This window comes from Carya illinoinensis, chromosome 5, assembly GCF_018687715.1.
Source record: "Carya illinoinensis cultivar Pawnee chromosome 5, C.illinoinensisPawnee_v1, whole genome shotgun sequence".
NCBI lineage: Eukaryota > Viridiplantae > Streptophyta > Magnoliopsida > Fagales > Juglandaceae > Carya > Carya illinoinensis.
Genome location: NC_056756.1, coordinates 25,776,646 through 25,801,500, shown reverse-complemented (window position 1 = coordinate 25,801,500; position 24,855 = coordinate 25,776,646). Strand labels below are relative to the sequence as shown.

Below are 24,855 nucleotides of genomic sequence, written 5' to 3'. Positions count from 1 at the left end.
TCGCAGAGTGATCCCAAAGGACTCAGATTTCAAGGAACGAATCATGGCGGAAGCTCATGCGGCCCCGTATTCAGTTCATCCCGGCAGTACAAAGATGTATCGAGACTTGAAGAAAAATTACTGGTGGGATGGAATGAAGAAGGACGTTGCCTTATATGTGGAGAAATGCCACACGTGTCGCCAGGTAAAGGCCGAGCATCAGAGACCTGCAGGTATGCTCCAACCCCTCCCTATTCCTGAGTGGAAGTGGGATGACATCACGATGGATTTCGTAGTGGGTTTGCCGAGAACACCTAGTGGGAAGAATTCTGTTTGGGTGATTGTGGACCGGTTAACGAAGAGTGCTCATTTTCTGCCTGTTAACAACACCGACTCTTTGGGTAAGTTGACCCGTTTGTATGTCAAAGAGATAGTTCGGCTACATGGCATACCAAAGACTATAGTGTCGGATCGAGACCCGAGGTTTACGTCGCAGTTCTGGAAGAGTTTGCAGGCAGCTTTGGGTACTAAGTTGAAGTTCAGTACTGCTTATCACCCGCAGACAGACGGCCAGTCAGAGCGCACCATACAGACCTTGGAAGACATGTTGAGAGCTTGTGCCCTGGAATTCCAAGGGAGTTGGGAAAATCATTTGCCGCTCATTGAGTTTGCCTACAATAACAGCTACCATACGACCATTCAGATGGCTCCCTACGAAGCTCTTTATGGAAGAAAGTGTAGGTCGCCCTTGTGTTGGGATGAAGTTGGGGAGAGTAGGGTAATTGGACCCGAAATAATTCAGGAAATGCAAAGCCAAGTCCGGATCATCAGAGAAAAAATGGCGGCAGCTCAGAGTCGCCAGAAAAGCTACGCGGATACCAGGAGGAGAGAATTGTCATTTGAAATTGGTGATTGGGTTTATCTTAAAGTCTCTCCCATGAGAGGTGTTAAGCGTTTTGGTAAGAAAAGGAAACTAGATCCGAGGTACGTCGGCCCTTTTCAGATTCTGGAGAGAGTAGGGTCCGTCGCCTATAGAGTTGCTTTGCCGGATTATTTTGGGGATGTTCATGATGTCTTCCACGTATCATCCCTGAAGAAGAGCTTTGGGCAGCAAGAGCCACGTTTCGTTGACCCAGCAGGTATTCAGTTGCAACCGGATCTCACTTACGAGGTTGTTCCGTCGCAGATTTTGGATTGGAAGGAGCAACAATTGAGGTCCAAAACGATACCGTTGGTTAAAGTGGCTTGGGGAGATCCGTTAGCTCAAGACTTCTCTTGGGAGCGAGCAGCGGACATGAGGGAGCAATACCCGTATCTGTTCGAATGATGAAGGTATGCTTTCTAATCTTGGTCTCAGTTGGTTCATGTGCGTTTGTGTGGCTTGGTTTAAGTTGGTGGTGATCTTGCAATTTCGAGGACGAAATTGTTTTTAAGGAGGGGAGGATGTGATGACCCGCTTTTAAGTGTATTTTCGCTGAAATAATTGTTTTTATTTTAATTAATATATCAGATATTTTATTTTATTTTAATTGCGTTTTTAAAGTCGGTTTTTAATTTATTTTAATTTATTTGAGGTTGTGTTTTATTTCTTTTAGTTGTTTTTGTGGTTTTAATCTTTTTGGCGGTTTGTTTCTTTTTCCCGGAGTGAGGACTGGACCTCATTTCTTTTCACATCTTTTTCTTTTTCTCTTTTTCCTTTTTTCTTTTCCCTTCTTTTCTTTTTCTTCTTTTTCTTTTTTCTCTTTCTTTTCTCTCTCCTCTCTCCCGCTCGACCCGGACACCCCCCCCCCCGTGCTCTCTCTCTCTTCTCTCTCTCTCCCTACGCCGGCGTCACCTTCCCTAAGCCCTACCGCCGCCGTCCGGCCACCGTTCGGCCTCCCACCGGTCCCATTCTCTTCCTCTCCTTCCGGTCTACCTTCCCTCCAAAACCCACCCCCAACCGGCCGGCCATTTGGCCGGAAAAAGCTTCCAAAGGGCGCACGGATTTTGCTCCGATCCGCCGCCGTCGCTCCACCTCCGGCCACCATTTCTTCACCACTTCATCACCGACTCCTTGCCGTCCTAACCCACCTATTTCCGGCCTCCAACGACCACCGGAACAGCTCCTACGAGCTTAGTTTCCGTTTTGGGTAATCCGGCCATTTCCGGCCATTCCGCCGCCACCCACGGCCGTCCGTCACTTCCAATAGCTTCACAACCACCTCTAGACCATTCCCTATCAATTTCGTGACCTAGTTTGTCCCCGTTCAAAAGTGGGTTTTTCGGACCCACGGCCACAGTGAATTTTCACTGTGACGTTGCTGTTTTTCCGCCGTTTGCAACGCCTCGTGTTTTCTAAAATTGCCGTATAGCGCTGTAAGTATTTTCCAAACCCTATTTTCAGATTTAAATATATATTGCTCATTCAATTTATTTATTATCTGTTGTTGGTTGTTGATTCCGGACTGAGTCCGAGGAGTTTCGGGGGTCGGATGGATGGAGGACGGAGTTACTTGTTTTATTGATTTATATTGTTGGATTATTTTAATATGCATTGATTTGGCATTTCATGGTGCATGCACGTGTGTTGTGGGTTTACGAGAAAAGCCTGTGTTTTGGCGTGAGTGTGTTGCGGGTGCGTGGGTATCACGAGCCCAAGCCGGGATGGGTTATTATCTCGGTGGAGCTCCTCTGGTCACTCGGGAGCGGAATAAACTGAGTGATGTCCCCTGAGTTATCGAAAGCGATAATGGGAGCGGGACTAGGGGGTGCTTGGCTACGAACGCGCCGGGCGCGGAACCGGGCATCGGCCTACTCACCGACTCCGTGGCCCTTCGCTGGCGAGGGCTAGAGGATGCTTGGCTACGCACGCGCGGGGCGCGGAACTGGGCATCGCTCGTTGGGTGTCACATGCGTGGCGGTACTCCGCGGTGTGACACTGGAGCCAGGGTGTGCGGATGACCCCTAGGGGAGGTCATGGTGCATACGGTTAAAAATTGGATAATGGTTTGAGATGTCAAATGTGTCTTTTGGCGTGCGTGGAAAACTGTGTTTTATGGGCTTTGTGCATTGGGCATGATTCATGCATCTTGTTTGAGTTATATGTGTTTTTATCTGGTAGTGTTTGGGTTTTACTTACCTGCGGTACCATTCGTGGTTCCGTAGCTTTTGGTGCAGGAGATGAGGTTGAGGAGGAAGAGGCTGAGCCCGAGGATGCGGCTCCGCCGGGTTGCTGATGTTATCTTTTTATTTGTTTAAAACTGTATTTGTGGTATATGAAATATTTTATCTATGTACGTTTTAAACAGCTTGTATTATGTTAAGAAAAATTCTGGTACTTAGTTATGACTTTCTTATCCGCTGCGTGTTTCTCTGTACACTTTTGCTGCCTTGCACACACTCGGCACCCGTCGATGGGATGGTGACCCGGGGTGTCACCATCCGGACGTCTCAACTTCCCCGTGTTCGGGCGTGGGGATTTTGGGGGCGTCACATTAGCCAAGGGCTTTAACACCATGATACAAAATATAAGGAAAAAAAAAAAAAGAAGAGAGATAGAGAAGAGATAAGGGAGAAAGACTTTTAAGGGCTACATCTTTACTATTCTCAATTGTAATTGAATACAAACTAAAGATTCCTACTTATAGGAAAATTATATTGAGATGAGATAAGTTTAATATCTTAATCACTATAAAAATCAAGTCAAGATAATATCAAATCAAATTCTAGATTTGATATTATTTCCAACATCGTCCCTCAAACTCAAGGTGAAGTTTTGAAATCTTGAATTTGAAATTTGACTGTAGGCTTCATATGCTTTGATTAATTTCCAATGAGATGACAAAAATAGTGTTGATAATGAAGCGACTGACAAATGGAACATCATCCATTTGTGCCCCATCTGCTGCAGAGAAGAGGAGACCACCATCCATGCTCTATGGAGCTGCAGTTCAGCCATGGATGTTTGGAGTCAAGGCCATGTCTTTTTTCAAAAAAGCACTTTGAGGGAAGCCAGCTTCAAAGAGTTGTATGATTGTATGAACGACTCATTCTACAGTGCAAGAGGGATTTACTTGACATGTTTTCAGTCATTGCTAGGAACATATGGTTAAGAAGGAACAAGTTACTGTTTGAAGGGTCTTTCTTGCACCCAAACATTCTTCTGAGGCAAGCAACCCAGTCCCTAGAAGAGTTCAAGACAGCTCAAGCTAGTAAGAAGGTTAAACCTCAAGTGGCCTCTACTCACCCCTCGAGATGGACCCCTCCTCCATCTTGTTGGGTAAAAATAAATTGGGATGCTGCTGTGAATGTGGATCAGGGTAGGGTTGGAATAGGTCTGGTGGCCCGAGACCATGAGGGTTCCACTTTGGCCACTAAGAAGCTCTCTGTTCCCTGCTTGGCTGAACCTGTGTTGGCTGAAGCCTTAGGAGCTTTTCATGCAGCTTCCATGGCAAGGGACTTGGGGTTGAGCTCGGTTATTCTGGAAGGAGATGCACTCCAGATTGTGGCAAGGATCAACAACCTTTCTGAAAGATGGGATAGAGTTGGCATGGTTTTGTTGGACACTAGGATGGTGTTGTCCAACTTGTTCCAGTGGAAGGTGGCTTTTGTTAGGAGAAGTGGCAACCAGTTTGCTCACGGTCTGGCTAGGGAATCTTTAAAGCTTGGTGAGAGTTCAAATGGGTTGGTCTTTAGACCTCTTTGTAATCATGTCCCATCTTTCCCTTGAAGGTGAATGAAAGTATGATTTTATCAAAAAAAAAGACAAATGGAACATCAAATTTGGAGTTGTGGCCAACAATGTTCTATATAAGGCCTTGGTCAACTATAGGACTAAAATCAAAAGGCCAAACGTAAATATGGGATTTGAAGCAATGCTCACAATAGACCAAAATCTAATAAAAAGGCTCACAGCTAATTAAGATACTCCAAATATATCAATGTGAGACAAGACAACTGAATGACGATAAAAATTTTGTAAGAGGTAAAGGTACTGAAAGAGCTTTAAAAGAAATAGTCCACATAATTGAACCTAGCCAAGGGGTTTGATACTATGATAAAAAAATATATAATAAAATAGAAAAGGAGGTGAAAAAGAGATAAGAGAAAAACTTCGAGGGCTACATTTTTACTATTCTCAATTGTAATTGAATATAAAGCATAGGTCCCTATTTATAAGGAAATTATATTGAGACAAAATAAAGTAAATATCTTAAGCACTATCAAATTAAAATTATGAAAATAAAATCCAGATAATGATTTGATATTATCCCCAACTCGAGGTAACTCAGTAGCACTTTCATCCCTTGAGAATGAGCCCACCTACACTATAAAAATGTCATCATCCCTAATACACTCTTGCTCTCATGAAGGCCTAGTATGCTCCAAGAAGCTAGCAACTCAAATTTCCATAGAAGATAAGGAGCTAGAGTTTTAGACCAAGGCCATGCTTAATTAGTGTCACTCATACATGCAGCACCATGGGTGGTCCAGATATTGCACATCACATTTCTCATCATGGAATCAAAGGTTTCAAGGGTTAATCCTTGGGGAAGAAAATCAACTGGTGGTGTAAAGATGAAATTGGGTGGACATTTTAATAATTCTGTGATTGAGTTGCTCAGTTAATCAAGCTACAAGATATGGAGATCAAGTTACAAGATATGGAGATCATGCATGGAGTCTTATCTTGTTGAGGAAGATGTATGGGGGTTTGGTTAGTGGACATTATGTGAATGCTATAAAAAAATAATTTGGAAAACGTCAATATGTTTAAGAGATGGTATATAGCAAGTGCAAAAGGAGAGTTTATCTTGAAGAGGTTTATATCTCTTGTGTTCTTCTAACATTTTATCGACTGTAAGTTGGTTGTAGTTGGACTACCCTCGATGGGTTGTTCGACAAGAAGGAAGTGACTCAATTGCAACATTTGGAGAATGTGTTGGCTAATACAACTCAAGGTGATCTCTCTATTTATCATTTTTTATGATTTAAAATCTTTGTTCAAGGTTTCAACCCTTAATCTAGAGGAACCTATATCTGAGGCACGAATGAAACGTCACACCATTCTTGTATTGAAGAGGGAGTACACTCTCTATTTCACTTATATTTAGGGATGAGCTACTTAACCCATCTTGGTAGATTTTGAAAATCTTCTTACATCACAAGAATCTTTGGCTCGTCAAATAGCGAGATGCTCCATTTCAAAGAGTGAAGGAGATGTTCTCTTTTTCGACAAAAAGGAAAAATTTTAGCTAGAAAAAATAAAAATTATATTTATAAATGAAGGCTCTAGGAAGCATGAATCAAGATGGTGGAGAATTGTCTTATAAGACAAATAAAAATAGAAAATGTGTAAAGTGTTACTAATGTTGTAAACTTGGACATCATGCATAAAGAAGAATTTTTGTGTAAACCTAAAAGAAGGAAATGTAGCTAAGAAGGAAGTTGAACCTAACAACAAAGAAGAGTGGGTACAATACTTTTATGGCAGGAACCACCCCCATTGATGCATTGGCATCAACTAATTTTGAAAAGGATTGGATTATTGATTCAGGTTGTGTAAGAAAATAAGGTGCAGAGTAGCACTTGTGAAGCAAAGGATAGAAGGGAGATATGAGAAAGGAAGATAGCTTCAAATGGAAGAGAAAGCTATTGAAATTCTCATTAACTCACTACTCCTGAATATAGGTTCTGTTACAAATATATATAGATTACAAAAAAATCGAAAGACTAAAGAGGAAGAGTCCTAAAGTTAACTTTTGATTTTCTACTGATTTACAAGTAATCTAAGACATTGCTTTTCATGACAACCTAAGACATTACTTTACACAACTTTATCTACAATTGTGTGCAGTCTTAATCAGCTGTTGATGCATGATTTTATGCTTTTCTGTTGCCTTACTTTTTTGTCCCAGTGCTTTATACTTTTCAGTTGTTGCATCTTGCTTTTCATCAACTTGTCTGCAACATGATGTTTCCTACATGTTATTGTGTGCTTGTTCAGAGTATACATCTTCCTTCTCATTTTCTGTTTCGTGTGACAATAGGAGGACATCATCTCACTGGTGATACTTCCAACTTGTCCACCTTTCACAAATACGATGAAAATGATGCAATCATCACAGTGAAAAAGGAGTCATGAATATCATAAATGATGGAGATGACAACATCACACTGAAGATTTTGTTTGAAGTACCAGGTTTGAAAAAAAAATCTATTCTCAGTGGTTTGCTTATGTCGGTAATTATGTCCTATTTGGGCCAAAGGATATGAAATTTCTAAAGAATATCACATGTTTAGATGTGGCTGTCGTTCACACAGATGAGAAACTTCTGAGAATACTTATATTTTCCTAGCTAGCTTCTCCAAGTGTTAGGGCGGTGGGGGTTGAGAATATTGTGACTCTCTTCATAATATTTGTAAATCATCATTTTTCTGTATGCGGGCACTCACAATGTCAAACACTCACAACCAGTCAACCAGCAATAGACCAACTTGAAGACCATGACCAAACAGCAAGAGACCAATCTACAGATGAAGTTAGATAAACGATTTCCATTGTATAGTAATCTAAACATTTATTGTAACAACAACTCTCATTTGACCATCTATGAAATTAATAATATATATTGAGTAACAGTCTCATTTTATTAGTTTTTTCTTTTTTAATTTGAGTTTCAAATCTTGTATTTTTAAAAAAAAAAATCAATATTTTAATTAACAACTTTCTAAATTAGTATTTTTAAACAATACAATTGATGTGGGACATGCTCCTTCCAGACATCCAAACCAAACCCACACTGCCACCTCCATTGCTCCTCCTCCTCCTCCTCTTCATGCTTCATTTCTTGGCATGTTCTTTTACATGATATTCTTTTCATTTATTGGATCTTGGCTATTAATTGTTTCTTATTTTAAAGATTTTCACTCTATTTTGCTCTTATTATGCATATTTATTTTGGAAAACATTAGAAGTTAGAAAGTGGGGCATGCAAGCAGTGGGGTCCTGTGTATGGTGAATCTAGTTATGACTTGGGGTTTTTCTACGTTATTGGAGAGCGGCGTTGCAAGGAAAATAAGGTTTGTGGGCTTCTCTCTACTTCATTTGCTTTAATGCTCATATTTGCTCTTACAGCTGTTTGGTTTGCTAATAAATCTAGGAAGAGCAAGGCAGAACTAACATCCTAACTCAAAAATTATACTTATGAAGATGGTAATTAAGCAATAATTGGCAGTTGGGCTAATGAGAGAATTTCTCGTCGAATGTTTCTTTCTTAATTTTTTGAAAACTTGTAATAAATATATATATATATATATATATAGTGTAAACAACCAACTATTCTATCTCTTTGTATCTCTATTCTCTCTGGTTTAATGCGACTAAAGAAGAAGGAGATGACAATCTTTGAAAAGAGGTGAAAATGGTGGTGGGTTTGGTCTGAACCCCAATTATAAAGTCCCACATTGAATATATATATATATATATATAAAAGCTTATATACGTTAATATCCTCTACTTTCAGCAATGGAGACTCGTCACTCAATTCCGTGGAAGTGACATTTATTTAATTATATAAAAGCTGAGTTACAACTATCTAGGTGGCATTCATACCATACAAATCAGGAATGAAAGGGTGCAAAGAGTGACTTGCACCAAGTGATGCCTCGATTCCAAAGCAGTGGTTCGATCTAAAACTTTCAAAACCAAACTCCTTCTAGTGTAAAATATTTCAGATTTGGACATATTGGTTGGCCCTGACATCCTAATCCTATGTCCCTTCCAAGCACCTTGACCCCACGACACGACATTGAAGAAAAGAAAATTCCCGCATTTAAAATCCTATCGTCTTCCTCTTTCAATCCCATTTTTCTTCATCTAGAACGTACTTGAGTCTCTAGCACTAACAGAAGCACAGAGAGAAAAAGTAATCCCAGGACAACCTCTTCTGGCTAAGGCTGGGTCCAATCGATTCCTCCATGTTAATGTCCTCCTATTCTGCGATTGGGTGGGAATGCCTTCAGAGTGAGATTTCTGGGTGGATGGAGTAGTAGTCGATTCATAAGAGGAAGGAGGAGGCTAATCAGTGTGTGACGACATAATTTTGGTCTCTTCCACCATTATCTGAGAGTCGTGTTTTAGCAGCGGTCGATTTCAAGACCCATTAGTCAGTTAATTCTAAATTGCGAATTAGTTGAGTTAGCTTTTTTGTTTCCTTGAAAGTGATAGGCAATGTCATCGTTGATGCTTCGAGTTTCATTTTCTCTTCATTTCTTTAGTTCTCTCAGCCGAACAGAGGCGTTACTCTTTTATTCTCAATGTCTTTTTAGTGCTTGAATTATAATCATGAGATCGACCGAAAGACAAAAGGGGATGACAAGGACGAAGTTCCGATGGGGGCGAAGACTCGAATAAGCACCCAAATGGTTTCCATTGTTAGCCACAAACTCAATCTGCATGAGGAGCCACATCTTGCTACCGTTGGAGCAGTCCTCGATGAGGGCCTTGACTCTCTCTGCAAAAACAAGTGCATTTTTCTGAAGCATAGGATGACAGATGGAGAGAGAGTGGGGATGGGATGACAAAAGGATGGCGAGGAGCTTGGATTTGCAGATGAGGGAAACTGAATGGCACTTGAGAAGGAATTGGAAAAGTGTGAGGGATGGAATTTCTTGGGTGAAAAGGAGGAGATTGGATAAGGTTCTGGTTAGAGAGTTTTGGAGAAATGAAGGAATCGGCCGATAATTGTTGCCGTTTTCTTGGCGGGAAAGCTTTGGGCAGAGATATGGCCATGAAGGACCAAAAGAAGAAACTTTGAGTGCCCAATAGATTGAATATGATATGGAAGAGAGGAGATCATTTGTGGTGATCAATGGAAGAAAGTTGTGATCTAAGAGCAGAGGTGAAAAGAACAAAGTTGTTTGTCTAAGACAAAAATCTAGACTTTGGAGAAATAAAATGAAAAGGGGGTATAGATTGGAGAGAATTAAGATTGGTTGTTTTATCTTCAATTTGAACTTCAAATGGGCAGAGCCTATAAAGCCATCAAAATAAGTCTTTCTTTTCTTTTCCGTATTTCACCCATTTTTTTACGATGTTTTGACATCAAAATGCAACATTATTTTACATTTCATTTTTTTTTTCCATATCAAATAACTGTGAAGAAATCTCTGATTGAGCTCCACATTACATAAGTATTGTAACTTGATTTAGTATAATTTATCAATTATTGATCATTGAATAGACTCTGCATACCGTTACATCAGGGGTCATATTGAGTATGGATTTGAATTCTTTTTGTATTGTATTGCATTCAATACATTTGTATATTACTATATGTTAAAAATGTGTTTCAATGAGTTTAGAATCTAGATACATATATGCATGTAGGTTTTAAACAAAGCAGTGCATCAATGTTTTGATGGATCAAGTCTTCATGTCTACAGTGAGTCTGTTATTGTTTGAGTTGTTCAAAAACATCTAATGATATGTTTAAGATTCTAATTTGCTTAGATATTTGGTGAAACTAATTTATCATATCGTTTTATTCATTACTTCCACCGTGATTTTAGTTTGCACAAGTGTCTGTTCTATGGTTTTAAACTTTATAGTCAACGATTGGTATTAACAATTTCTTTATACATTAGATAAATAATTAAGATTTAAATTATATAGGAGGCTTTATGTAATTTTTATGGACATTAAAGATAAAACTATACAAGTATAAATATTTAAAGATTTCAAACCAAAATTTTTCATTTGATCACAAATAATAAATTGAAATTAAAAATAAAAAAATAAAAGCCCGCACAATAAACACACAATAAACTCTCTAATATACAAAATAATAAAACTGATTTAAAAAAAAAAAAAACTAAACACACAATAAACTTTCTAATATACAAAATTTAGTTGGATGTGTTATTAATATAATATTCGTATAAATAATATATGTCTATAATATATAAACATCTTGAAGGTTTGATATATTGTCGATGTGGGATTTCTTTTGAAAAACACACTCCTTTTCTACACAACATGATTACAACCCACATAAACACGCTCAGTGCTCCTCCTGCTTCATTTCTTGGTACGTTCTTTTGTATGATATTCCTTTCATTTATTGTATCTTGGTTAATTCCTTTCATCTATTCTGGAAAACTTTAGAATTGTCTTCCACTTCTTCCTATGACTTTATGATTATATATCAGTCAGTGGTCCGGGCTCTTAGCCTTACGCCTAATCGTTACACTTTTTTTATTTTGTGTAAGGCAAGTGGGCACAGTTTGGGGGTATTGGTGTAACACTCATCCTTGTGGTGGGACCTTTTCAGTTCAATTTTGATAAAAATCAACAGGAATTTTGATTCCTATAAAATTTCTTTTCCATTCATGCCAAGATACAAAAGACTCCATGTTATAAATAAAATTCATTTTTCTTAATTAAAGATTTCAGCAGAAACAGTAAATTTCATAATCAAAGTTTCCAATATACAATATCTTGCCTAGGCCTTCGTGCTCTTCCCCTTGGGCTGTGCTCGTCCTGACTTGTTATGCTCCTCTTGTCCTTGGAAGGGCACACATAAAACTAAAATGAGTGGACGACTTGTAAGAATTATTTTATACAGTCAAAATATAATAACATAGCTTTTCAGTCATGCAGTTGCCATTCCATACATACATATCATACATAGTATGCATAGACATCCTTTTCATTTTAAAACGTTGCAAGATGAGGTTTTCCTTTAAAAGCATGCTTTCTTTCTTAAAACAGTTCCCCATGCATCACTGCTTTCATTTCTTAAAAAGTCTTTTCATGCATTTGTTCTTTTACATACAGTCATGCATACGTACATTCATGTATTCATCTTTTCTTACTTATGTACATTCATGCATTATATTCATTCATACATACATGCATTTATTCTTAACATGCATCCATTCATTCTTATCACTTTCATTGACCATTGCACACTGTTACGCCTCGTGTGCTAGGGTTAGCGGTCTTTTGGACATGATTCCGCCTGTGGCCACGTTTTGGAAATCCATTCCGTCAGGATGCAGCACTGGATGCACTACTAGTACTACTTACCCGGCATTGCAATCTGCCCAGTCCAGTCCATTCATTTGGTACCATTTCCATTTCACTCCATGTGGCCCTTACGTATTTTCATACATCATACATTCAGTCCGTTCATTCTTTGTCAGTCATTTCCTTTCCTTTATAGTCCATTTAGTCTTTATAGTCCATTTAGTCCTTTATAGTTCTTACAGTCCTTTCTCACAGTTCTTACAGTTCTTCAATTTGTTTCTTTCATAGAAAGTTGTTTTAGAAACAAAATAATTTTCATAAAAGTTATTTTAGAAAAAGTCATCTTTCATGGCATCATGTAAAGCATTTTCTTTCATATAGACATTTTAATACACTTTCATAGGAACACTTTAAAACAGAGGGCCAAGGCCTCACTTTCAAAAAGACATTTTAATACAATTTTTTTCCGTCGTTTAAAGCATATTTTCTTTTTTCTTTTTTTTTTTTGTAAAAGTTGTTTTAAGAGAAGTTTCTTTAAGAGAAAATGATTTTCTTTCTTTTTATTCATAAAAGTTGTTTTATAAAAAGTTATTTTATTTTAAAAAATAGTTTTCTTTCTTTTCTTAAGAATTGTTTTAGGAACAATCCATTACAGTTTCAGTCCTTACAGTCCTTAATAGTTCTTACTGGTCTTTTAAAGCTTCTTTTTGTTTCTTTTCATGAATGTACATACAATACATACTACTTATAACACACATTCACATGCATACACATACATATACTTTGGGTGCATAAAAAGGGGCTGCCAAGAAGGGCCGCTACGTACTTATACTTGAAAACTTACGTTTCGTTTCTTATTCTTTCGTAAAATGTGTCTTCGTGGAGAAAGGTTTTGTTTTCCTTTTAGAGAAAAGCTTTCATTTTCTTCTTCGTTTGTATATAGAAAAACTCTAGAAGAATATGAACGTAATACTTACCTAGACTTCATGCCATACTCATTCCATGCAGTCTATTCGTATGCATGTCAGATGGCAACCTATATGCATACACATAATCTTACATCATCATCTATCTAATGCATAAGTAACTATTCTAAAAATAGAACTATGCCTCATTTGGAACACTCTTCGTCCATCACTAGGCTCTTACATGCTATTTACTATGCTAAAACCTTCGGGATCTTATTCCTTAAAGTGAACCTTCGTGATTCACCTTAGGGTTAAGACACTAAGACTTCCGTCTCATTCTTCTATTTCCACAATCCGACGCATGATTTCGATCAATAGAGTCATGCGTCCCAACCTTAGACTATATACTCGTCACTATCTTCACGCATCCTAGCCCATACTAAATTCTCATTCCCAACTAGTCAGACTACATGAATTCAAGCCAACTCTGGGGCTAAAATACCATGTACCCATACTGAGGACAATTTACTCATTACATATAGTAAACCTATCCGGCACACATGTCTCGCCAAAGACACCTGTATCTCATCCCCTTTTATCACCTAAGAGTAACTTATAATTCTAATGAATGCTCGCTTGTATAAACAAGCTCCATACTCCAATACCAACTTACTCAAACCCAGTCAATAGGACTCTTCCTACTTCTCGGCCCTGTACAAGTTCATCCCAACACTTGATAGGAGACAAATGCACCTCTGTCATGACATGCAGCTCGAGACTAATCCCGAGTCACGTCACGACACCCATTATGCTTCCGCTGCACTCTTTGATACTTTTCCACCACTTCTTTATACTCTTAGCCATAGTCAACCACAAGGTGACACCCTTCATCCCTGACTACAGGCCCTATCACCATTGCTTCGGGACACTGTTACACAGTTCCCGTCACTTAACAAGAGGATTGCATCCAGAAATGCATCTCTGTCAGATTATGCAGCTCGAGAAAAATTCCCAAATAACAGCACAATGCTCATCATGCTTCCGCTGCACTATCTGATACCTTTTTCACCGCTTCACACATACCTTCAACCACAAGTCAACCTCAAGGCAACATCCGTTTCCATGGACTATAGCCACATCACCACTACTTTGGGACACTGTTACACAGTTTCCCGACGTTGCACCATACACTCCACACTTCTCTGCTACGCCATCCAACCCTTCGTGACATGTCATCCAGTGTATCACGACCTAGTACAGAGTACACTCATGTCAACTCTCTTCCATCCACACTATGACACACATCACTACGATACACACCTCACGATGCATCCCTTTGCTACAACGCTTATTATCACGGTGTATCGCCATACAACATGGAGTACGCTCCACGTGCACTCCCTTCATTCTACAACACACATCACTATAGCGCACGTCACACGGCGTGTCGCTGCACTACACAGAGTACGCTCCACGCGTACTCCCTTCACACTTCATAACTATGGCATCCATCTCACGCCCATACTTCACAACACAGTCCACAATACTACACAATCAAGCCCAACACTTCACAACTATACTTCACTTCACAACTACGCAACGAACTCCACAAATACTAATTACACAGTCTACATTCCAACCAATCAACTAATATAAACGTAAATAACTAGAGATAGAAGGTTATACCATCGATGGGATAACCCATGCGTTGCTCACTGCTCATCACGATCAAGTCGTTGTAGGCGTTGTACGTGGCAGTAACACCGCGTACAGTGGCTGTCCACCACATAAGGTGGCAGTTTGGGCTTGAGAATAGCTAGGTGTGGCCTTGGAAAGGCTCAAGGTGGCCTCATGGTGGGGCATCACGCTGTGAACAGGGAATCCAAAAAGGTGGAAGTTTGCTTAAGGTGGATGAAGGCCATAGAACTTCATGGGAAGCTAAGGAAAGGTAGATGTGGTGGCCAGGCGGTGGATCAGCCACTAGAAGTTAATTTCATGCCTTGGAGAGTAAGGGAGAGTGAGAGCTATGTATAGCTCTGTTGGCCATGAAATGTGTTAAGGAAGGTCGTGGTGATGAAAGGAAGAAGGTGGTGTTGATGAAACACTGTGGGTGGCCATGCACGATGGTACACGGTGGTGCAATCGTATGGCTAGTTGTGGAGACCCATCGGGGAAAGAGAGAGAGTTAGAGGAAAAGAAGGACATGGGGAGGAAGCCCATGATGTTGTGAAGCCATTAGTGGTGCTTGGTGGCCATTTTGGCCGTGTATGGTGGCTCAAAAAGGAGAAAATGACCTTAGGACCCATTTGCTTGGAGGGAGAAAGAGAGATAAGAGGTTGCTAATATAGCTCACCACCGGTGAGGTAGTGGTCCATGGTGAGGAAGGATCAAACCAGAGGTGGAGGTGGGGCATGGCGGCTGGAGGTGGCGCCGGCTGGGAGCTTGAACCGAACGGTGAAGGCAAAGCCGTGTATCGGCTGGACGTGCATGGGGGAGAGAGAGAGAGAGAGAGAGAGAGAGAGAGAGAGAGAGAGAGAGAGAGAGAGAGAGAGAGAGAGAGAGAGAGAGAAAGAGAAGAGAGAAAAAGAAGAAAGAAAAAAGTGAAGGAAAAAGGGTTGGGGCCTGGGTATTTAATCCCAATCCTTCGCTTCGGAATCCTCAAAATGATCTAACAATGAGTTTAAACACTGATTTGAAAATACGTAAGTTTTTTTTAAAATAAAACACTTAAGTAAAACACTAAGAGGAATTAAGATAGAATATTATTTTATAAATAAAGTTTATAAAATAATATTTCTTCATCATTATTTAAAATGAAAAAGTATCGTTAATTGTTCAAAAAGGATAAAATCATTTAAATAAATTTTAGAGTTTTCTACATAACGTTAAACCTCTTAATATTTTAAAACAACCAAAATATTTAATTTAAAATTATCCACAATTATAATATTTTTAGAACTCATCAAAAATATTATAATTGTGTTACTTTAAAAACAAGCTTATTTAATAATACTAGAAATATCTCCTATAGATATTTCCATAATATTTAAAATATCCATAAGCTTTAAAATATCTATCTTACTTTGAAATCCACTGGATAACTTTTGGAACATGCCATCAAGGTACAACACTTAGGATAAGGCTCAGCACGTAGATCAAAGTTCGGCATGTAAAACGAGGCTCAACACGTAGACCGAAGTTCGACACATAGATCGAGGCTCATAAATAAAGAAGAAGAGAGAATGAGCGGATATTACAATTGGAGGGTGAGCAAGTTCGAGGTCATGCCTGATTGAGCTGAAATATTGCATAGTTTAGCTATTTAAAACCAATGTATTTTAAATTCTTCATAACACTATTATTGGTTTTAGATAGAAAAATGGTTAATAAGCATAGATACGAGTTGTGATTTTTAATTGATTGATATCATATTTATACTTAATTTTATAACTATGATTTAATGGGACAATATTTCCTCACATATATAGTCTATTTTTGATAATCTATTTTTCTTTTAATTTATTTTTGAGTGTTATTTCTTCCTTTTTATTTTCAGCTTAAATAAAATTCAAATGGGATCCGGTTGGAACTTTTGATCAAAAGTGCATATTAATTGAGAGGAATGAAAAGAAAGAAGCGACGTACTTGGACAGCTGAAAAATAAGACAAAATGAAGAATCAGTGGTTATTTTCTTCCTTTGATTATTCAAAATGCATGTGATCTTCATGGTTGAACGAAAATCACGGAGGCTTGAGAATTTTTGGTGGTGCAACATTAAAGTCATACAAAGAGGCTGAATTATGGCAAAAGTAAAAAGAGAAATGAATTTTCGGTAGAAGTGTGAATGTAATTGGGCGGCTGCTTGTTTGGCTTAACTTTCATCGGTTGGTGCAGCTAAATTTGATAGGCAAAGCAGAATAAAATAAATTTAGTGTCGGCTGGAATTAAGGTGAGGAACATGTGATTGATTGGAGGGCTGCTTTTGAAGTGTGAAGATGTACTTGAGTTTTCAACCAAGTGTGAGTCGGTTATTGAAGATGGAATTAGGCTGAGTTAATTTTATTGAAGATGGAATTCGGCTGGTTAATTTGATTGGAGGAAGGGCAGCACCAACTTGAAGCAAAGAAGAGCCGTGTGGGAGTTTTCAACAAAGGAGACGTGCTGTTTTTTTTTGTGCTGAAATCAGAAATTGAGGGGAGATGTCCAGCTGTTTTAGAAGAGAGGCAACAAGTCTATAAAGCAGGAGGGGTTGTGCTGGAATGAGGTGCAAGAGTTGAGAGAAAAGTGTAGGAAAATCGGTGGTGATTGAAAGAAAAAGGAATTGTGATTGGAGGAGGGAGTTTGGACGACTAGAAGCAGCTATATATATATATATATATATATGTTGCTGGACGTAAAGGAAAGGAGTAGCAATCGGTGGGTGTAGGATTTGCTGAGGGTGACAGGTTACGTGGGGTGTTGAGAGAATTGGAGAGGTAAGAAGGTGCAGGCGAGAGAGAGATTTGATTGAAGGAGGCAGTCGGTGGGTGCTTGTGTAGAGTCGGTGCATGATTTGCTGGAGTTAAAATTGGAGTGCAGGGGTACGTGGGTAGAGAGGGACGTGTAGGGAAGTGAAGGGAAAATGCCGTGCTTGGGTTTGAGTGAGGTGTCGGTCATTTGGTTGGTAGTGAAAGGGTGAGTAGAAGAGAGGAGGTACTGTGTGAGGTCGGTTGGAGAGAGGGTGAGACGTGTAGGGGTACGTGGTTGGAATTGAGAGTAGAGAGGGAGCTGGGATATGATTGATTTTCATGTGAAGTGGTAGTTAAGGGCAGGAGAGTCGGTCGGTTGGGAATTAGATTTAAGGGGGTGTTGGTCGGTTTGTGATATTTGGCTGGGTAGAGGGAGACGTGTAAGGAGTTTCCAGATTTTCTTTGGGGTTGATGTGAAAAGAAGTTGATGTGGGGGATGGACTTGAAGGGAGCCAGCTGGAGTAATCTAATTGGATGGGATTTGTTTTGGTGGAGAGAGGAACATGAGGAGATTGGTGCTTGAGTTTAACGTGGAGTTGAAGTGGTTGGAGTTTTATTTTTGCTTCTTCATGTTTTTCGTTTGGCATCTGGTGGGGCTGCAGCTTCTTCTTGATGAATTTCTTTTAGTTTCAATTTCTGTTTTATGCATTTTAGTAACGTCGTGAGCTTTATTCTTTCGACGTTGACTAGAATCTAAATTTTGTTGTTTCTAAATTGTTGCCTAGTATTTCTTGTATTTCATTTTAGTTTTCTAATGAATAATATTTATATGATTTCTGTAGCACTTATAATAAATATGATTGGCTAAATTTCCATACTAAGGTTAGAGGTGAAGTTTAATGATTTAAATATTATTTTTAGATCCACGTAAAATTTATTCTGCTAGCTTGATCGATTGAAGGATTTTATTGGATATTTTGATTATCTATATACTCATCTTGATTCATTGTGATTTCCGAATACAGTGAATGCTTGAGGAATCCCTGTGGTATTCAAATAGATTTGTAAATGTTTTAATCATCAATCGTTCACGCTCAATCATAAGCGACTATTTTTCTTGATCTTAAATACTAAATCTTCCAATTAAACGGAATTATTATTCTAGTTTAATTGAAGTAAATTGATCGGAAACAATATCATAAATTATTAAACGAATCCTCGAAACCTTAGTATTTCTCCATATTAATTCATTTTATCATTTTAGGTTGATTCAGTTATTTTATCAATCTTCATCTGATCGCACGTTTCTTTTAGTAATTTCGTTTCATTGTCTGAATTTATTTTCTCTATCACAAAAGTGAATCCCGTGGATTCAATCCTGTAAGATACTACAACACCTGTATACTTGCAGGTAAAACTATACTAAATTTTTGGTTCATTAATTTGAGTAAATTTAATCGGTGGGTGTAGGAGTTGAGGGGCAGGTTACGTAAGAGATAGAAGGGAGTTGAGGTGTGTTGGTCATTCTATACAAATCCTTGAGCAAAATAGTGAAAATTAATTGAGATGAACATTGCATAAAGCTCAAAATTCAAACAAAAACAATAAAACATAATTCTGAATTCTCACAAAAAATCGATTCGTGACTACTCAACACCAGGAGTTGTATCCACAAGGAAAGTCTCAACAATTGTTCACATAGAATTAAGGCAAATATCTTAGAACTCAGATATGTGTGTGTGGCTAAACCTTTGTGTGTTCCTCACTAATAAACATGATTTATCATAGGATTTTTCAACCTTAAGATTAATCATTATTGATTCTAACTACCTCAAAGCCTAAGGGACTAGCAGTTTTCACGCCAACTCTGTTTAAAGGTTGAACATTCAACCCCCAAAGTTTTGGATAACTGTTTCTAGCCCTTTATTCAGGAAAAATTACATGAATTTTTTTTTTTATTTCTTTCTTTCTTTCTGCCTTTTTTTTTTTTTTATATATATAAAGCTCGGTAGTCCTGCAGTTTACTTCTCATGTTTTAAATCAATGAACATTAATGAGAAACACTACAAGTGTAAGCATGTGCAAAATGTTCTTTCAAAACTTGCCCTTCATTCTATACAAATCAAACTAATTCTCATTTTTGTAAATATTGCATCCCGGTGTTTCAAGTCACTCATCAACAAAATATGATGCATCATAAGTCATGTTGTATGCTTAAGATTGAAAATAAATCTTCACAAAATATAGTCTATTTTTTTTTATAATCTATTTTTCTTTTAATTTATTTTTGAGTGTTATTTCTTTCTTTTTATTTTCAGCTTAAATAAAATTCAAATGGGATCCGGTTGGAACTTTTGATCAAAAGTGCATATTAATTGAGAGGAATGAAAAGAAAGAAGCGATGTACTTGGACAGCTGAAAAATAAGACAAAATGAAGAATCAGTGGTTATTTTCTTCATTTGATTATTCAAAATGCATGTGATCTTCATGGTTGAACGAAAATCACGGAGGCTTGAGAACTTTTGGTGGTGCAACATTAAAGTCATACAATGGGGCTGAATTACGGCAAAAGTGAAAAGAGAAATGAATTTTCGGTAGAAGTGTGAATGTAATTGGGCGGCTATTTTTTTGGCTTAACTTTCATCAGTTGGTGCAGCTAAATTTGATAGGCAAAGCAGAATAAAATAAATTTGGTGTCGGCTGGAATTAAGGTGAGGAACATGTGATTGATTGGAGGGCTGCTTTTGAAGTGTGAAGACGTGCTTGAGTTTTCAACCAAGTGTGAGTCAGTTATTGAAGATGGAATTCGGTTGATTAATTTTATTGGAGGAAGGAATTCGGCTGGTTAATTTGATTGGAGGAAGGGCAGCACCAACTTGAGGCAAAGAAGAGCCGTGTGGGAGTTTTCAACAAGGGAGACGTGCTGTTTTTTTTCTTGTGTGCTGAAATCAGAAATTGAGGGTAGGAGGCTTTTCTCACTGAGCAGGTAATCCGCCAATGAGAACTTTGCGCGAATATTTGCAGCCTACAAGGACAAGTACTCCATCTTGCATGATTTTTCCTACGAATATGGGAAATTTTGATTTAAAACCGGGAGTAATCCAATTACTTCCCAAGTTTCATGGCTTAGATTCAGAAAGTCCTTATTTGCATCTAAAAGAATTTGAAGAAGTTTGTGCAACTTTACAAAACCAAACTATCAATGATGATGTTGTTAGATTAAAGTTGTTTCCATTCTCTTTGAAAGAAAAAGCTAAAAATTGGTTGAACTCCTTGAAACCAAGATCTATTGGCACATGGCAAGAAATGCAAAGAGAATTTCTAAAAGAGTTTTCTCCTACTCATAGGACCAACACCCTTCGCAGAAATATTATGAATTTTTCTCAAAAAGAAAATGAAACATTTTTTCAATGTTGGGAACATTTTAAAGAATTGTTGCTAACTTGCCCACATCATGGCTATGAGACTTGGCGCACCATTAGTTTCTTCTATGAAGGTTTAACATCTCAAATGCGTCAGTTTGTAAAAATGATGTGTAACGGTGATTTTTTAAATAAAGATCCTGATGACGCTTGAGACTATTTTGACCAGTTAGCTGAAAATGTCCAATCTTGGGATAACACAGATCGTTCTGATCGGTCAAATAAACCCAAACTCGGTGCCATGTCTCAAGAAGGTATGTATGTTCTTAAAGGAAATGATGATGTGAATGCTAGGATAGCAAGTCTGACAAGAAAAGTCGAAGCCATGGAACTTAGGAAGGTAAATCCGGTTAAGGCCAGTGAAAAAGAAGAAGAAAATTGTGGCATTTGTGAGATTGGTGGACACCTAACTCAGGATTGTCCAACAATCCCTGCTTTTAAAGAGGTGTTGCACGAACAAGCAAATGTCATGAATTCCTATAGGAGACCATTTTCTTCTCCTTATTCGGAAACATATAATCCTGGATGGAGAAATCACCCCAATTTTAGTTGGAGGAATGAGTCCAATTAAAATCAAAATCCTCAAGGGCCATCTTCTTCTAGTCCTTATGTGCCTCCACATAAGAAAACCCTTGAGGAAACATTACAGGCTTTTATGCAGGGACAAGCAAATATCAACACTCAGACAATGCAGGCCATTACTGAGATGAGAAGTTCTATTAGCGACTTGACCTCTGTATTGCATGCTCAAGAAAAGGGTAAGTTTCCTGCTCAACCTCAGCCAAATCCCAAAGGTAAATTTGAGGTAAGAAATTCAAATCCCTCTGATTCAGAATTTGAACATGTCAAGTCCATCACCACTCTACGCAGTGGAAAAATAATTGATAAGAGTATTTCAACAACGAAAGTTGATGAGACCAACAACTCTTTAAATTCCAAGAGTGATGGTGAACTTGAGAAGGTTGAATTGGATGTGCTTGTGAAAGCCCCAATACCTGCTCCATTTCCCCAAAGATTGCAACATTCTCACAAGTTGGTTCAAAATGTTGATATTCTTGAAATTTTCAAACAAGTAAAAATCAACATTTTTTTGTTAGATGCAATCAAACAAATTCCATCGTATGCTAAATTTTTGAAAGATTTGTGCACAGTGAAGCGTACGATGAAGGTGCAGAAGAAGGCTTTTCTCACTGAGCAGGTAAGCGCATCCTCTAGAACAATTCTCTTCCTAAGTACAAAGACCCAGGTTGTCCAACAATTTCCTGTGTGATTGGAAATTTTAAAACTGGAAAAGCTTTACTTGACCTCGGAGCTAGTGTTAACCTCCTACCCTACTCGCTATATGAGCAGTTGGGTCTTGGTGAACTTAAACCCACCAAGGTAACACTCCAACTTGCTGACCGTTCAGTTAAAATACCGAGAGGGATAGTTGAGGATGTCCTAGTTCAAGTAGGCAAAGTTTATTTCCCAGTGGATTTCATTGTTTTGGACACAGAACCTGTCTTTGATGTTTGCACTCAAATTCCTATAATTTTGGGTAGGCCGTTCCTTGCGACCTCAAATGCTTTAATAAATTGTAGGAGTGGTGTGATGATAATATCTTTTGGCAACATGACTTTGGAGTTGAATATTTTCAATATTTGTAAACAACCTGGTGATGATGATGATGTGCATGAAGTAAATCTGATCCAAACTCTTGTTCAAAATAAATTTGATTTGTCAAGTTTTTATGACCCTCTTGAGGCTTATTTGGTTCATGGTGCAAATTTTGATGATGATTCTGTACTTGCATTTATGAATTTTTTGCTAGAATCTACTCCTATAATGGACACTGATAAATGGAGAACACGTTTTGAGGAATTACCGCCTCATGATGTTGTGTCTCTCCCTTCAAGTATGCAAACACCAAAACTCGACTTGAAACTTCTACCTGCTGATCTCAAATATGTATTTTTAGGTCAAGTAGAGACATTAACAGTGGTCATTTCATCAAAACTAGATGAAATTCAGGAGAGCAAATTGATTGGTGTTCTCATTGAACACAAAGAGGCAATAGGATGGACCATAGCTGATATCAAAGGTATCAGTCCTTTGATTTGTACCCACAGGATTTATCTAGAGGACAATTCTAAACCCTCTAGAGAAATGCAGCGTAGATTGAACCCCAATATGAAAGAGGTTGTCAGAGCAGAGGTGTTAAAACTTCTGGATGTAGGGATCATTTACCCTATTTCTGACAGCAAATGGGTTAGTCCCACGCAGGTGGTACCCAAGAAATCTGGTGTGACTGTAGTTAAGAATGCTGATAATGAATTGATCCCAACTAGAGTTACTACTGGTTGGCGTATGTGCATTGACTACAGAAAACTAAATTCTGTCACCAGAAAGGATCATTTTCCCCTACCATTCATGGATCAAATCATTAAACGTGTGGCGGGCCATAAATTCTATTGCTTCCTAGATGGTTATTCTGGATATAACCAAATTGAGATTGCTCCTGAAGATCAAGAAAAGACCACTTTTACATGTCCATTTGGTACCTTTGCATATTGAAGGATGCCATTTGGACTTTGTAATGCTCCTGCTACATTTCAACGATGCATGATGAGCATATTCAGTGACATGGTAGAGCATTTCATTGAAATATTCATGGATGATTTTTCTATTTTTGGTGATTCATTTGATGAATGTTTGACTCATTTGGAAAGAGTGCTGATTAGATACAAAGAAAAGAATTTGATTTTAAACTGGGAGAAGTGTCATTTTATGGTCACTCAAGGGATTGTTCTTGGTCACATTGTTTCTTCTCAAGGTTTTGAAGTGGACAAAGCAAAAATTGAATTAATTTCTAAATTGCCCATCCCAAAGAACATCAGGGATATCAGATCTTTTCTAGGTCATGCAGGTTTTTACAGGAGGTTCATCAAAGGCTTCAGCACAATTTCTAGACCTTTGTGCAATTTATTGTCAAAGGAAAATTCTTTTGTGTGGACTAATGATTGTGAGTTAGCTTTTACAAAGCTAAAAAGTATGTTGGTTTCAACCCCAATTATGCGATCACCTGATTGGAATTTACCATTTGAGATTATGTGTGATGCTAGTGAGTATGCTGTTGGAGCTGTATTGGGCCAACGTAAGGACAAAAAGCTTTGTGTTATTTATTATGCAAGTAGAACTTTAAACAGTGCTCAAATGAATTATTCAACAACTGAAAAAGAGCTACTTGCAGTAATTTTTGCACTTAACAAATTTCGCTCTTATTTGATCAGATCTCAAATTGTCATCTTTACTGATCATGCTGCGTTAAAGTATCTTTTAGCAAAAAAAGATGCAAAGCCCGGGTTGCTTAGATGGATCCTTTTGCTGCAAGAATTTGATATGATAATCAAAGATAAAAAAAGGAGTTGAGAATGTTGTTGTTGATCATCTGTCTAGACTTGTTCTTTCAGATTCCATAGAGACAATTCCTATTAAAGACACATTTCCAGATGAGCAACTTTTTGGTATATCTCAAGTGCCATGGTACGCTGACATTGCTAATTTTCTTGCTACAGGTGAAATTCCTCACATTTGGACTCAACAAGATAAGAGGAAATTTTTTGTGGAGGTAAGAAAATTCTTTTGGGATGATCCATATCTGTTCAAGTATTGCCCAGATCAGATAATTAGATGATGTGTTCCCAATAACAAATTTCAAAGTGTGATATCTTTTTGTCACTTTGGGGCATGTGGTGGCCATTTTTCTGGAAAGAAAACTGCTTTTAAAATTTTGCAATGTAGTTTCTATTGGCCTACCATTTTCAAGGACACCCATGAATTTTGTAAAACTTGTGAGCATTGTCAAAAGTTGAGAGGTATTACCCGCCGGAGTATGATGCCATTAGATCCAATTTTGGTTGTTGAAATATTTGATTATTGGGGCATTGACTTTATGGGACCCTTCCCAGTTTCTTTTGGCAATCTCTACATTTTGGTAGCTGTGGATTATGTGTCCAAATGGATTGAGGCTGTTCCATGCAAAACCAATGATCACAAAGTGGTACTGAAATTTTTGAAAGAAAATATTTTATCAAGGTTTGGAACACC

The 24,855-nt window shown here is 38.2% G+C and overlaps 1 non-coding gene and 1 pseudogene across 1 annotated transcript; one reads left to right on the top strand and one right to left on the bottom strand.

Moving 5' to 3' along the window:
• Positions 1 to 3,816: 3,816 nt before the first annotated feature.
• Positions 3,817 to 24,855, top strand: part of LOC122310227 — a 37,177-nt pseudogene continuing 16,138 nt past the window's right edge.
• On the bottom strand, positions 20,705 to 20,808 carry LOC122312111. Its single transcript, XR_006243024.1, has one exon. It is a non-coding gene; the product is annotated as a small nucleolar RNA R71 (small nucleolar RNA).